A 12,292-nucleotide genomic window follows, 5' to 3' on the forward strand; every position below is an offset into this window, starting at 1 on the left:
TCTGAAAACCCTGTGACATAGATTGAATATAGAGTATGACATGAAGTGTCTTCTAAAGTACGTCAATTTATTGAATATTTAGATTATGTGGTTTATAATCTTCATTTAGAGCTAATGTTTAACTTTTTCTGTATATCTATTAGAAATCTATTCAACGTACATGTATTTTTTATCATTTTTGGATATACTTAACCACAATTGAAATCTCCATGCGATATGAGCCATTATGGTTCTTGTCACTTTGCTTGAAGTTATCTGATTGGCTGTAGTTCCTGTCACTGTTTGTTTAGAGTTTTGATTTTCTATAGGCTTCTTGATTGTTTTTCTCACGCTAATGGTAAAAAAAGCACCAGTAGAAAGCAACAGTAGTCATCCCTACAGTATCATCACAACATCGATATTGAGGTATCCAGTCAAAAGTATTTTGATATTGTCCATATCACCCAGCCCTATTTTATATAGCAGCAGACTATTTTTTCCAACCTCTACTCTCAGACTACTGTGTTTTTCAGGCGCTTCATTGGGATCAACCCAGAAAAAGGGACCAAGGCCAGCCGGGGCAAGATTGTCTCCAAGAAGACAGGGAGAGTCCTTCAGAAGAGTCACAGTCAACCCCCGTGTGTCCTCTCTTCTGAACAACCTCATAGACTTTGAGTGGGATTTCATGTAGGTCAGTGAGATCTCTCTACCCAGGAACTTCACATCAGTGTAGCCACGGTTATTGCCCATTTTTTGTCTTTTGTCTTTCTCCTTTCTACTGAATTTGCTATATTAAAAAATGTGGGTATTTATGCTGTAGAACACTGCAGAAAAATGATTGTTTATGTATTTTGTATTAAAAAGGCAGCACTACTTGCAATGGCAAGATGCATAATTCCTCGAAGTTTATTAAAAAGTGTTCATTGTGTTCACAGTTGATGAAAGAATGGGCTGCCTTATTCTGTTATGCACATTTGAAATTTCCAACTGTAATGGGGAAAAAAACTGTTTGTTTAAGTTCATACTGCCTCTTTACAAATAAATGTTGACTTATATAATTGATCTAATATTTTCTAAGTCTCTTCTTTTCCATAGATTTTTATTGCTGCATTTAAGTTAACTGAATCATTCAGTATGTTGTATAGAATACCACGTTAAATTTGCTTATTTGCTAATTGCTAGTAATATGCTCTTTACAAAAATGACTGCATGGTACTTTATTTGGGATTATGGTAAAATTCTGATGTTAATATAAAAAACAATATTGTGGCTACCTTGCCACTAGTTTACTGTAAATCCAATAAAATACAGCAATATACTGTGTTTTACTAGATAGTATTATAACAGTAATAAACTGTAAATTAAGTTTACAGTAAGCAAACTGTAGAAAAAACGGTAATATACTGGCAACCCTGCTGCCAGTAGTCTACTGTGAAATCAAGAAAAAACAGTAATGTACTGTAAATCAGTACATGGTATTATTACAGTAATATACTGTAAACTAGATAACAGTAGGATAACTGTAAAATTAACAGTAAAATACTGGCAACCCTGCTGCCAGTATTTTACTGTTAATTTACATGACAATCGTTTACAGTGTACGTAACCTACGCCGTAGGCTCTGCGTCAATTTGACTCGCCGACCGAGGGCAAATATCATTTGCAGACTCGTCTCAGATTGTGACCGAGGGAGCAAGCATTTTTTTGTGAGAAATAGAGAGAAATAATCCTGTGACTCGTCAGATTTGTTTTGGATGTTTCTGATATAATAGTTTTCAGAAACCACAAAGTAATCCAGCTGTTATCTGGGTAATTTACACACTTTCAGATAAAGCTGAAGTGAAGATAGCGGAGCTGATTTATGGTTCCGTGTTAAATCGACGCAGAGCCTACGGCGTAGGTTACGCGGCGACGCGCGCCGTACACCGAACCATAAATCAGCTCCGGAGCCGGCAGACAGGCAGAAATCCCGAAATTTTCTGAGCAAATTTCTTAACAGGCGTTATTTGGATAAACTGAGCCCAGGTTGGGGATATTAACGGTTACTTTTACGCCTGAAAAAATATTAAAACTTAATAAAGTGGCATATTAACAGCGCTACAGCTGAAATTAAAACAGCTTTTAGCTCTCAGCTTCCTGATTAGGAGTAGGGATGAAAACGAGGGGTAGGGGGAGTATTGGGACAGGCACCTGGGAAGATTTCAAGTGTCCTAAAATCTGTCCCTTCTTTTTTAGGGGTAGTGAAGAAAAGAAGGGCTAGTGAAGAAAAGTAGGGAGTGTATTGGGATTGGGCCTAACAAAGGCACTCAACGGCCCGAAACCAAACCAGAAACTCATGCAGACGCTCACCTAAACCAACTGCGGCTCCTCTTACCGACCACTATGGATCCAGACCTGCCGTTCCTGACCACTAGGGCTCTATTGTTCTGATCTCTTTCTTATCTTTTTTTTTTGTTTAGAATTTTATTCATGCTTTTTATTTACGGTATGTTTTAATGGTTTGTTAAGCAGTTTGAATAACCTTGTTGTTGAATTGTACTATACAAATAAACTTGCCTTGCCTTGCTTTGCCTAGGGTCTGGATCCAGACCTGCAGTTCCTCTACTGACCACCAGGGTCTGGATCCAGACCTGCAGTTCCTCTACTGACCACCAGGGTCTGGATCCAGACCTGCAGTTCCTCTACTGACCACCAGGGTCTGGATCCAGACCTGCAGTTCCTCTACTGACCACCAGGGTCTGGATCCAGACCTGCAGTTCCTCCTACTGACCACCAGGGTCTGGATCCAGACCTGCAGTTCCTCTACTGAACACTAGGGTCTAGATCCAGACCTGCAGTTCCTCTACTGACCACCAGGGTCTGGATCCAGACCTGCAGTTCCTCTACTGAACACTAGGGTCTAGATCCAGACCTGCAGTTCCTCTACTGACCACTAGGGTCAGGATCCAGACCTGCGGTTTCTCCTACTGACCACCAGGGTCTGGATCCAGACCTGCGGTGCCCCCAACCGGGTACAGGGACCGTTGTTGTTTCCCTAGTTAGATTTCACATTGATGACAACTCTGTGTGTCTCATCAGGTAGAATTATATAAGCAACAAATGTATGTGGTATTAGTGTAGTCCCCACTGGACTGCAGTGTGTGGTGTTAGCTGACATTACTTGAGAGAAAAAAGTATCAAAATGGGTGTTGCACTTCAGAATAAATACGAATACAGTTAGTATAAATAAATACAGTTCCAGTAAAGGCCTGAGCAGATTGATGGATGGCCCTGGACATGAAAGGGGGGTTCCCATACTTCTGCTCACTTTAGTCTATTGCATTTTTAACTCATTTTATTTTTAGTTCACAGCGAAACCTACTGTTTCTCAGCTGCTGCCAGCCCGATGTCTAACGAAGCACCGAGAAGCCTCCACGGGTGGTGTCTGACCCAGGAACATGCAACGTGAGAAGGTCAGGGTTACAATATGTAATAACAGAAACAGCGGGCCCAGTTCTGGTTCTGGAGTAGATTAGAGGTATCTTCAACTGCACAAGGATGGCGGATTCAGATTCATACCGAAGTCGTTGACGAAGACAGAACTTTCCTCTGATGGTTCTGAGATAATGGTTTCAATGTACAAACAGGAAGTGAGTTCAGAAACAGCCAATCAGAAGGGGAGGGGCTTCTGCTGCTGTTGTGAAGTGTCTGAACGTGATCTTAGAGTTAACAAGAGATCAGAGAGACCCCAAAACACACACACACACTGCCAGGTGGCGTCAGAAGTTCGAGCTTCAACAAACTCGGCCTTTCTTGAGAACAAGCAGATTAACGGCTGCAGGATTAAGAACAGAACACCCAAGTCGACCACGAGTTGTCTGCTGTCACCATGGCAACCAGCCCGTGGTGGGGGGCAGCCACCCCCCAGCACACAAACACACACACAGATGGAGCACCAGTGTCTCCACGACATCTTCATTAAAAGAGGAGTTTCCAGTTTGCAGCAGCTTTAGTTTTCACTTTAAGCATTTCTTGGGTGAATCTTCCGCATGTTCTTGTTGTTTCAGATCTAAGAAGCGGGTTCTGGAGATCATACGGTCACGGTCATATTCAAGTCTTTACACTGATGAACCTGAAGCTCATACAGCATGGAGTGGTTCTGGGTGCTGGAGTACACACAACATCCTCTTTTAGAGTTTTAAATTCAACGGTTTGTCCCTTTTCAGACTCTCATAGGGAAATTAAAAGCACCTTATGTGAAAATAGAATTACAGCAAGATAATACCTACCATCTAAACCAGAGTGTAAATATTAGTCTAGGTAATAATCCTGTTATGAGGTTCTAGTCCTGCTTTCAACACAATTCTGATGATCTGAAGGTTCGTCTGTGACACAACTCATAGTAGCTATGTTGGTGCCTCATCTAACACTTTCCACAATCCAAATCATCCATAATATCATAAAAAAAATTACAAATGTATGCTTGATGAGAGGCGTGGTCTTTTGATTGATAGCCATCACAGCCAGTGGTTAGCTATCATCAAGTTATCTAATTAGATTTAGTGACTTCATCCATCCATCCATTATCTATACCTGCTTTATCCTTTGCAGGGTCACGGGGGTGTCCAGCTATTTTCAGGCGAGAGGCAGGTTCACCCTGGACAGATCACCAGTCATTCGCAGGGCCACTTAGCGGCTTCAATGACTGATGAATTGCCTAACTGCACCGGGTTTAATTCTCCAGCAGCAGGACTAGTGACAGCAGGGTCATGCAGAGCTCTGCTAGTCCTGGTTTCAGGTTCTAGTCCTGGTTACAGCTCTGCTAGTCCTGGTTTCAGGTTCTAGTCCTGGTTAAAGCTCTGCTAGTCCTGGTTTCAGGTTCTAGTCCTGGTTACAGCTCTGCTAGTCCTGGTTTCAGGTTCTAGTCCTGGTTAAAGCTCTGCTAGTCCTGGTTTCAGGTTCTAGTCCTGGTTAAAGCTCTGCTAGTCCTGGTTTCAGGTTCTAGTCCTGGTTCCAGCTCTACTAGTCCTGGTTCAAGGTCTAGTCCTGGTTCCAGCTCTACTAGTCCTGGTTTCAGGTCTACTAGTCCTGGTTCCAGCTCTACTAGTCCTGGTTTCAGGTTCTAGTCCTGGTTAAAGCTCTGCTAGTCCTGGTTTCAGGTTCTAGTCCTGGTTCCAGCTCTACTAGTCCTGGTTCCAGGTCTAGTCCTGGTTCCAGCTCTACTAGTCCTGGTTTCAGGTCTACTAGTCCTGGTTTCAGGTTCTAGTCCTGGGCCCTCATTTATCAACAGTGCGTAGAAAAGGTCCTAAATTCTGTCGTAGGAGTGAAATTTAGAATGTGTGTAAGTACAAAAAAATCCGGATTTATCAAACGTGCGGACGCTGGTCGTACGCACATCAGTGATGATAAATCCCACCTGTTCTAAACTGCCGTGCTCGTGCATGGTTACCGTCATTTGCATTCAGAAACGCCTCCAATTCACCATATATGGAGCAACAACAGCTCCCGCTTGGAGGTTTACAAACTTTATTGAACAAAATTCTGTAGAGTTTACAACAAAAGGCAAATGAAACAAAATAATCAATTATCTACAAATATTCAACATTTGGGGGGGTTGAGAGCAAAAAAAAAAAAAGATACATTTACTGACAAGCTATGGGAAGTGTATTAATAAAAATTAAGAAACAAAGACATCGTTTCATATAAGCTTTTGGCAATATCGTTTTTTTCCACGCATCAGTTTAAGACAGTGTTTCTCAACCCTGGTCCTCGTGTTCCCTGTCCTGCATGTTTTAGATGTTTCCCTGCACCAACACACCTGATTCTAATTAAAGGTCCTAATTAGCTTGTCACCAAGGTCTGCACAACTCTGTTGATGACACACGTACTTTTATCACGGTGTGCTGAAGCAGGGTAACATCTAAAACATGCAGGACAGGGGCCCACGAGGAGCAGGATTGAGAAACACTACAGTTTACATTCATTTTTCAGATGTACAATGGAGGGTTTGCTGTTATTCCATTTGCATTTTTGTATGTGATATTTGGCTTGTAAAATAATTATGTTGACCATGTTTGATATATTTCTTGGAAGATCATCCATATAAATTAAGATTTGGTTGGAGTCAAAAGCTCCTGCTTGGAGGTGCAAACACCAATAAAGCTGTTCTGCAGAATAAATGAGTCGTGCGTTCCTCCAGGCCACCGGGCAACGACGGGCAACAGAGACATAGTTGCATCACAGATTATTTGTGCATTAATTGAATGAAATCCTTTCATGTTCACGTAACTGAATTTATTATGTGATGGTGCTTTTATTGTGATTTGGGTGCAATATAGCTCCAATTATGTTTGGGAATCCGGCGATGGCGTGAAATCCTCGTTTAATTTGGGCTTGTTGGTGATGTGTGTATAGAAACTGGGTGTAAATTAGGGCCAGAGAAATTATTGCATACAACACTGCCGGCATGATTCTGCTGCGAAATGCCGCATGTCTCCAATCTCTCTCTGAAATGTTCCGGTGGACAAACATCCCAGGGTGGACAGGAGCTGGATGTGACTGGGATGGAGCTAAATCACAGCATAGATCCATCAGAATGTTTTTGGGGAAGCGCTACCTGCTGAGAAGCCGCTCCGTGCTCTCACTGAACAGATCAGCGCTCTTTTAAAACGCGCTCTGCGCGGAGCGTGTTTTTGCGGAGCGCACGGTCTCTAAATCCTCCAACACTGCAAGATAAGCCATGGTACTTGTATTTTCTTTTCAGGTCGTCCTGCCAAAGCTGTCTTTTATAGCTTGTCACACCAATTATTCAAAATGTCTAAATTACTAATGGAGAATTTTTATTAATTGGAGGAAACGGGAACATGTGCACATGTTCCCCGTTCAGTCACAGTTCAGCGATCTCAAACTTCACATACAGTTTGAGACTCTTTTAATGGGTTCTATTTGTAGTTTCACTGTTCTACCACTAGGTTTTGTGTGTACGCATGGTCGGAGCTGTGCGTATATTTACACGTGTTTCTGCGCACAAATACATGTTGATAAATACCATACTTTGCGTGGGAATGCTCGTACGCACGCTTTACGCACAGATCTGTGCGTACGCACGGTTGATAAATGAGGGCCCTGGTTCCAGCTCTACTAGTCCTGGTTCCAGGTCTAGTCCTGGGCCCTCATTTATCAACAGTGCGTAGAAAAGGTCCTAAATTCTGTCGTAGGAGTGAAATTTAGAATGTGTGTAAGTACAAAAAAATCCGGATTTATCAAACGTGCGGACGCTGGTCGTACGCACATCAGTGATGATAAATCCCACCTGTTCTAAACTGCCGTGCTCGTGCACGGTTACCGTCATTTGCATTCAGAAACGCCTCCAATTGACCATATATGGAGCAACAACAGCTCCCGCTTGGAGGTTTACAAACTTTATTGAACCAAATTCTGTAGAGTTTACAACAAAAGGCAAATGAAACAAAATAATCAATTATCTACAGATATTCAACATTTGGGGGGGTTGAGAGCAAAAAAAAATACATTTACTGACAAGCTATGGGAAGTGTATTAATAAACATTAAGAAACAAAGACATTGTTTCATATAAGCTTTTGGCAATATCGTTTTTTTCACGGATTAGTTTTAGAGACGCTTCTCAATCCTGGTCCTCGTGGGCCCCTGTCCTGCATGTTTTAGATGTTTCCCTGCACCAACACACCTGATTCTAATTAATGGTCCTAATTAGCTTGTCACCAATGTCTGCACAGCTCTGTTGATGACACAGGTACTTTTATCACGGTGTGCTGAAGCAGGGTAGCATCTAAAACATGCAGGACAGGGGCCCATGAGGAACAGGATTGAGAAACACTGGCCGCTAAATACAGTTTACATTCATTTTTCAGATGTACAATGGAGGGGTTTTCTGTTATTCCATTTGCATTTATGTATGTGATATTTACCTAGTAAAATAATTATGTTGACCATGTTTGATATTTCTTGGAAGATTATCCATAAATTAAGATTTGGTTGGAGTCAAAAGCTCCTGCTTGGAGGTGCAAACACCAACCGAGCTGTTCTGCAGAATAAATGTGTTGCGTTCCTGCAGGCCATCGGGCAACGACGGGCAACAGAGACATAGTTGCATCGCAGATTATTTGTGCATTGATTGAATGAAATCCTTTCATGTTCACGTAACTGAATTCATTATGTGATGGTGCTTTTATGGCAATGTGGGTGCAATCTAGCTCCAATTATGTTTGGGAATCCGGCGATCGCATGAAATCCTCGTTTAATTTCGATTTGGTGATGTGCGTATGGAAACTGGGTGTAAATTATGGCCAGAGAAATTATTGCATCCAACACTGCCGGCATGATTTTGCTTAGTATCGGCTGCGAAATGCCGCATATGTCAAAATGTTGCGGTGGCAAAAAATCCCAGGGTGGACGGAGCTGGATGTGACTGGGATGGCTTGCGTTTTGTCTCTCGCTCCATTATAGGTTGTAAATCACGGCATAAATCCATCAGAATGTTTTTGGGGAAGCGCTACCTGCTGAGCAGCCGCTCCGTGCTCTCACTGATCAACAGATCAGTGCGCTCTTTGAAAACGCGCTCTCTGTGGAGCGTGTTTTTGCGGAGCGCACGGTCTCTAAATCCTCCAACACTGCAAGATAAGCCATGGTACTTGTATTTTCTTTTCAGGTCGTCCTGCCAAAGCTGTCTTTTATAGCTTGTCACACAAATTATTCAAAATGTCTGATGTCTTATGGATAATTTTTATAATTGGAGGAAACGGGGAACATGTGCATGTTCCCCGTTCAGTCACAGTTCAGCGATCTCAAACTTCACATGTAAAGTTTGAGACTCTTTTAATGGGTTCTATTTGTAGTTTTACTGTTCTACCACTAGGTTTTGTGCGTACGCATGGTCGGAGCTGTGCGTATATTTACACGTGTTTCTGCGCACAGATACATGTTGATAAATACCATACTTTGCGTGGGAATGCTCGTACGCACGCTTTACGCACAGATCTGTGCGTACGCACGGTTGATAAATGAGGGCCCTGGTTCCAGCTCTACTAGTCCTGGTTCCAGCTCTACTAGTCCTGGTTCCAGGTCTAGTCCTGGTTCCATCTCTACTAGTCCTGGTTTCAGGTCTACTAGTCCTGGTTCCAGCTCTACTGGTCCTGGTTCCAGCTCTACTAGTCCTGGTTCCAGTTCTACTGGTCCTGGTTCCAGCTCTACTAGTCCTGGTTCCAGTTCTACTGGTCCTGGTTCCAGCTCTACTAGTCCTGGTTCCAGCTCTACTAGTCCTGGTTCCAACTCAACTAGTCCTGATTCCAACTCAACTAGTCCTGGTTCCAACTCAACTAGTCCTGATTCCAACTCAACTAGTCCTGGTTCCAGTTCTACTAGTCCTGGTTCCCGCTCTGCTAGTCCTGGTTCCAGCTCTGCTAGTCCTGGTTCCATCTATACTAGTCCTGGTTCCAACTCTACTAGTCCTGGTTCCAGCTCTACTAGTCCTGGTTCCATCTATACTAGTCCTGGTTCCAACTCTACTAGTCCTGGTTCCAGCTCTGCTAGTCCTGGTTCCAGCTCTGTTCGTCCTGGTTTCAGGTCTACTAGTCCTGGTTCCAGCTCTACTAGTCCTGGTTCCAACTCTACTAGTCCTGGTTCCATCTCTACTAGTCCTGGTTCCAGCTCTACTAGTCCTGGTTCCAGCTCTACTAGTCCTGGTTCCAGTTCTACTGGTCCTGGTTCCAGTTCTACTGGTCCTGGTTCCAGTTCTACTGGTCCTGGTTCCAGTTCTACTGGTCCTGGTTCCAGCTCTACTAGTCCTGGTTCCAGCTCTGCTAGTCCTGGTTCCAACTCAACTAGTCCTGGTTCCAGCTCTACTAGTCCTGGTGCCAGGTCTACTAGTCCTGGTTCCAGCTTTACTAGTCCTGGTTTCACCTCTACTAGTCCTGGTTCCAGCTCTGCTAGTCCTGGTTCCAGCTCTGCTAGTCCTGGTTCCAGGTCTACTAGTCCTGGTTCCAGCTTTACTAGTCCTGGTTTCACCTCTACTAGTCCTGGTTCCAGCTCTACTAGTCCTGGTTCCAGTTCTACTAGTCCTGGTTCCAGCTCTACTAGTCCTTGTTCCAACTCTACTAGTCCTGGTTCCAGCTCTACTAGTCCTGGTTCCAGCTCTACTAGTCCTGGTTCCATCTCTACTAGTCCTGGTTCCAACTCTACTAGTCCTGGTTCCAGCTCTACTAGTCCTGGTTCCATCTCTACTAGTCCTGGTTTCAGGTCTACTAGTCCTGGTTCCAGCTCTACTAGTCCTGGTTTCAGGTCTACTAGTCCTGGTTCCAACTCAACTAGTCCTGGTTCCAACTCTACTAGTCCTGGTTCCAGCTCTACTAGTCCTGGTTCCATCTCTACTAGTCCTGGTTCCAACTCTACTAGTCCTGGTTCCAACTCTACTAGTCCTGGTTCCAGCTCTACTAGTCCTGGTTCCATCTCTACTAGTCCTGGTTCCCGCTCTGCTAGTCCTGGTTCCAGCTCCACTAGTCCTGGTTCCAGCTCTACTAGTCCTGGTTCCAGGTCTACTAGTCCTGGTTCCAGCTCTGCTAGTCCTGGTTCCAGCTCTACTAGTCCTGGTTCCATCTCTGCTAGTCCTGGTTTCAGGTCTACTAGTCCTGGTTCCAGTTCTACTAGTCCTGGTTCCCGCTCTGCTAGTCCTGGTTCCCGCTCTGCTAGTCCTGGTTCCAGCTCTGCTAGTCCTGGTTCCATCTATACTAGTCCTGGTTCCATCTCTACTAGTCCTGGTTCCAGCTCTGCTAGTCCTGGTTCCAGCTCTGTTAGTCCTGGTTTCAGGTCTACTAGTCCTGGTTCCAGGTCTACTAGTCCTGGTTCCAGCTTTACTAGTCCTGGTTTCACCTCTACTAGTCCTGGTTCCAGCTCTACTAGTCCTGGTTCCAGTTCTACTAGTCCTGGTTCCAACTCTACTAGTCCTGGTTCCAGCTCTACTAGTCCTGGTTCCATCTCTACTAGTCCTGGTTCCAACTCTACTAGTCCTGGTTCCAGCTCTACTAGTCCTGGTTCCATCTCTACTAGTCCTGGTTCCAGTTCTACTAGTCCTGGTTCCAGCTCTACTAGTCCTGGTTCCAGCTCTACTAGTCCTGGTTCCAGCTCTACTAGTCCTGGTTCCAGTTCTACTAGTCCTGGTTCCAGCTCTACTAGTCCTGGTTCCAGTTCTACTAGTCCTGGTTCCATCTCTACTAGTCCTGGTTCCAACTCTACTAGTCCTGGTTCCAGCTCTACTAGTCCTGGTTCCATCTCTACTAGTCCTGGTTTCAGGTCTACTAGTCCTGGTTCCCGCTCTGCTAGTCCTGGTTCCAGCTCCACTAGTCCTGGTTCCAGCTCAACTAGTCCTGGTTCCAGCTCTACTAGTCCTGGTTCCAACTCAACTAGTCCTGGTTCCAGGTCTACTAGTCCTGGTTCCAGCTCTGCTAGTCCTGGTTCCAGCTCTACTAGTCCTGGTTCCATCTCTGCTAGTCCTGGTTCCAGCTCTACTGGTCCTGGTTCCCGCTCTGCTAGTCCTGGTTCCCGCTCTGCTAGTCCTGGTTCCAGCTCTACTAGTCCTGGTTCCATCTCTGCTAGTCCTGGTTCCAGCTCTACTGGTCCTGGTTCCCGCTCTGCTAGTCTTGGTTCCCGCTCTGCTAGTCCTGGTTCCAGCTCTGCTAGTCCTGGTTCCATCTCTACTAGTCCTGGTTCCATGTCTACTAGTCCTGGTTTCAGGTCTACTAGTCCTGGTTCCAGTTCTACTAGTCCTGGTTCCAGCTCTGCTAGTCCTGGTTCCAGCTCTGTTAGTCCTGGTTTCAGGTCTACTAGTCCTGGTTCCAGCTCTACTAGTCCTGGTTCCAGCTCTGCGAGTCCTGGTTCCAGCTTTACTAGTCCTGGTTTCACCTCTACTAGTCCTGGTTCCAACTCTACTAGTCCTGGTTCCAGCTCTACTAGTCCTTGTTCCAACTCTACTAGTCCTGGTTCCAGCTCTACTAGTCCTGGTTCCAGCTCTACTAGTCCTGCTTTCAGGTCTACTAGTCCTGGTTCCAGCTCTGCTAGTCCTGGTTCCATCTCTACTAGTCCTGGTTCCCGCTCTGCTAGTCCTGGTTCCAGCTCTACTAGTCCTGGTTCCAGTTCTACTAGTCCTGGTTCCAGCTCAACTAGTCCTGGTTCCCGCTCTACTAGTCCTGGTTCCAGCTCTACTAGTCCTGGTTCCAACTCTACTAGTCCTGGTTCCAGCTCTACTAGTCCTGGTTCCAGTTCTACTAGTCCTGGTTCCAGCTCAACTAGTCCTGGTTCCCGCT

This window comes from Cololabis saira, chromosome 16 (genome assembly GCF_033807715.1).
Source record: "Cololabis saira isolate AMF1-May2022 chromosome 16, fColSai1.1, whole genome shotgun sequence".
Taxonomy (NCBI): Eukaryota; Metazoa; Chordata; class Actinopteri; order Beloniformes; family Belonidae; genus Cololabis; species Cololabis saira.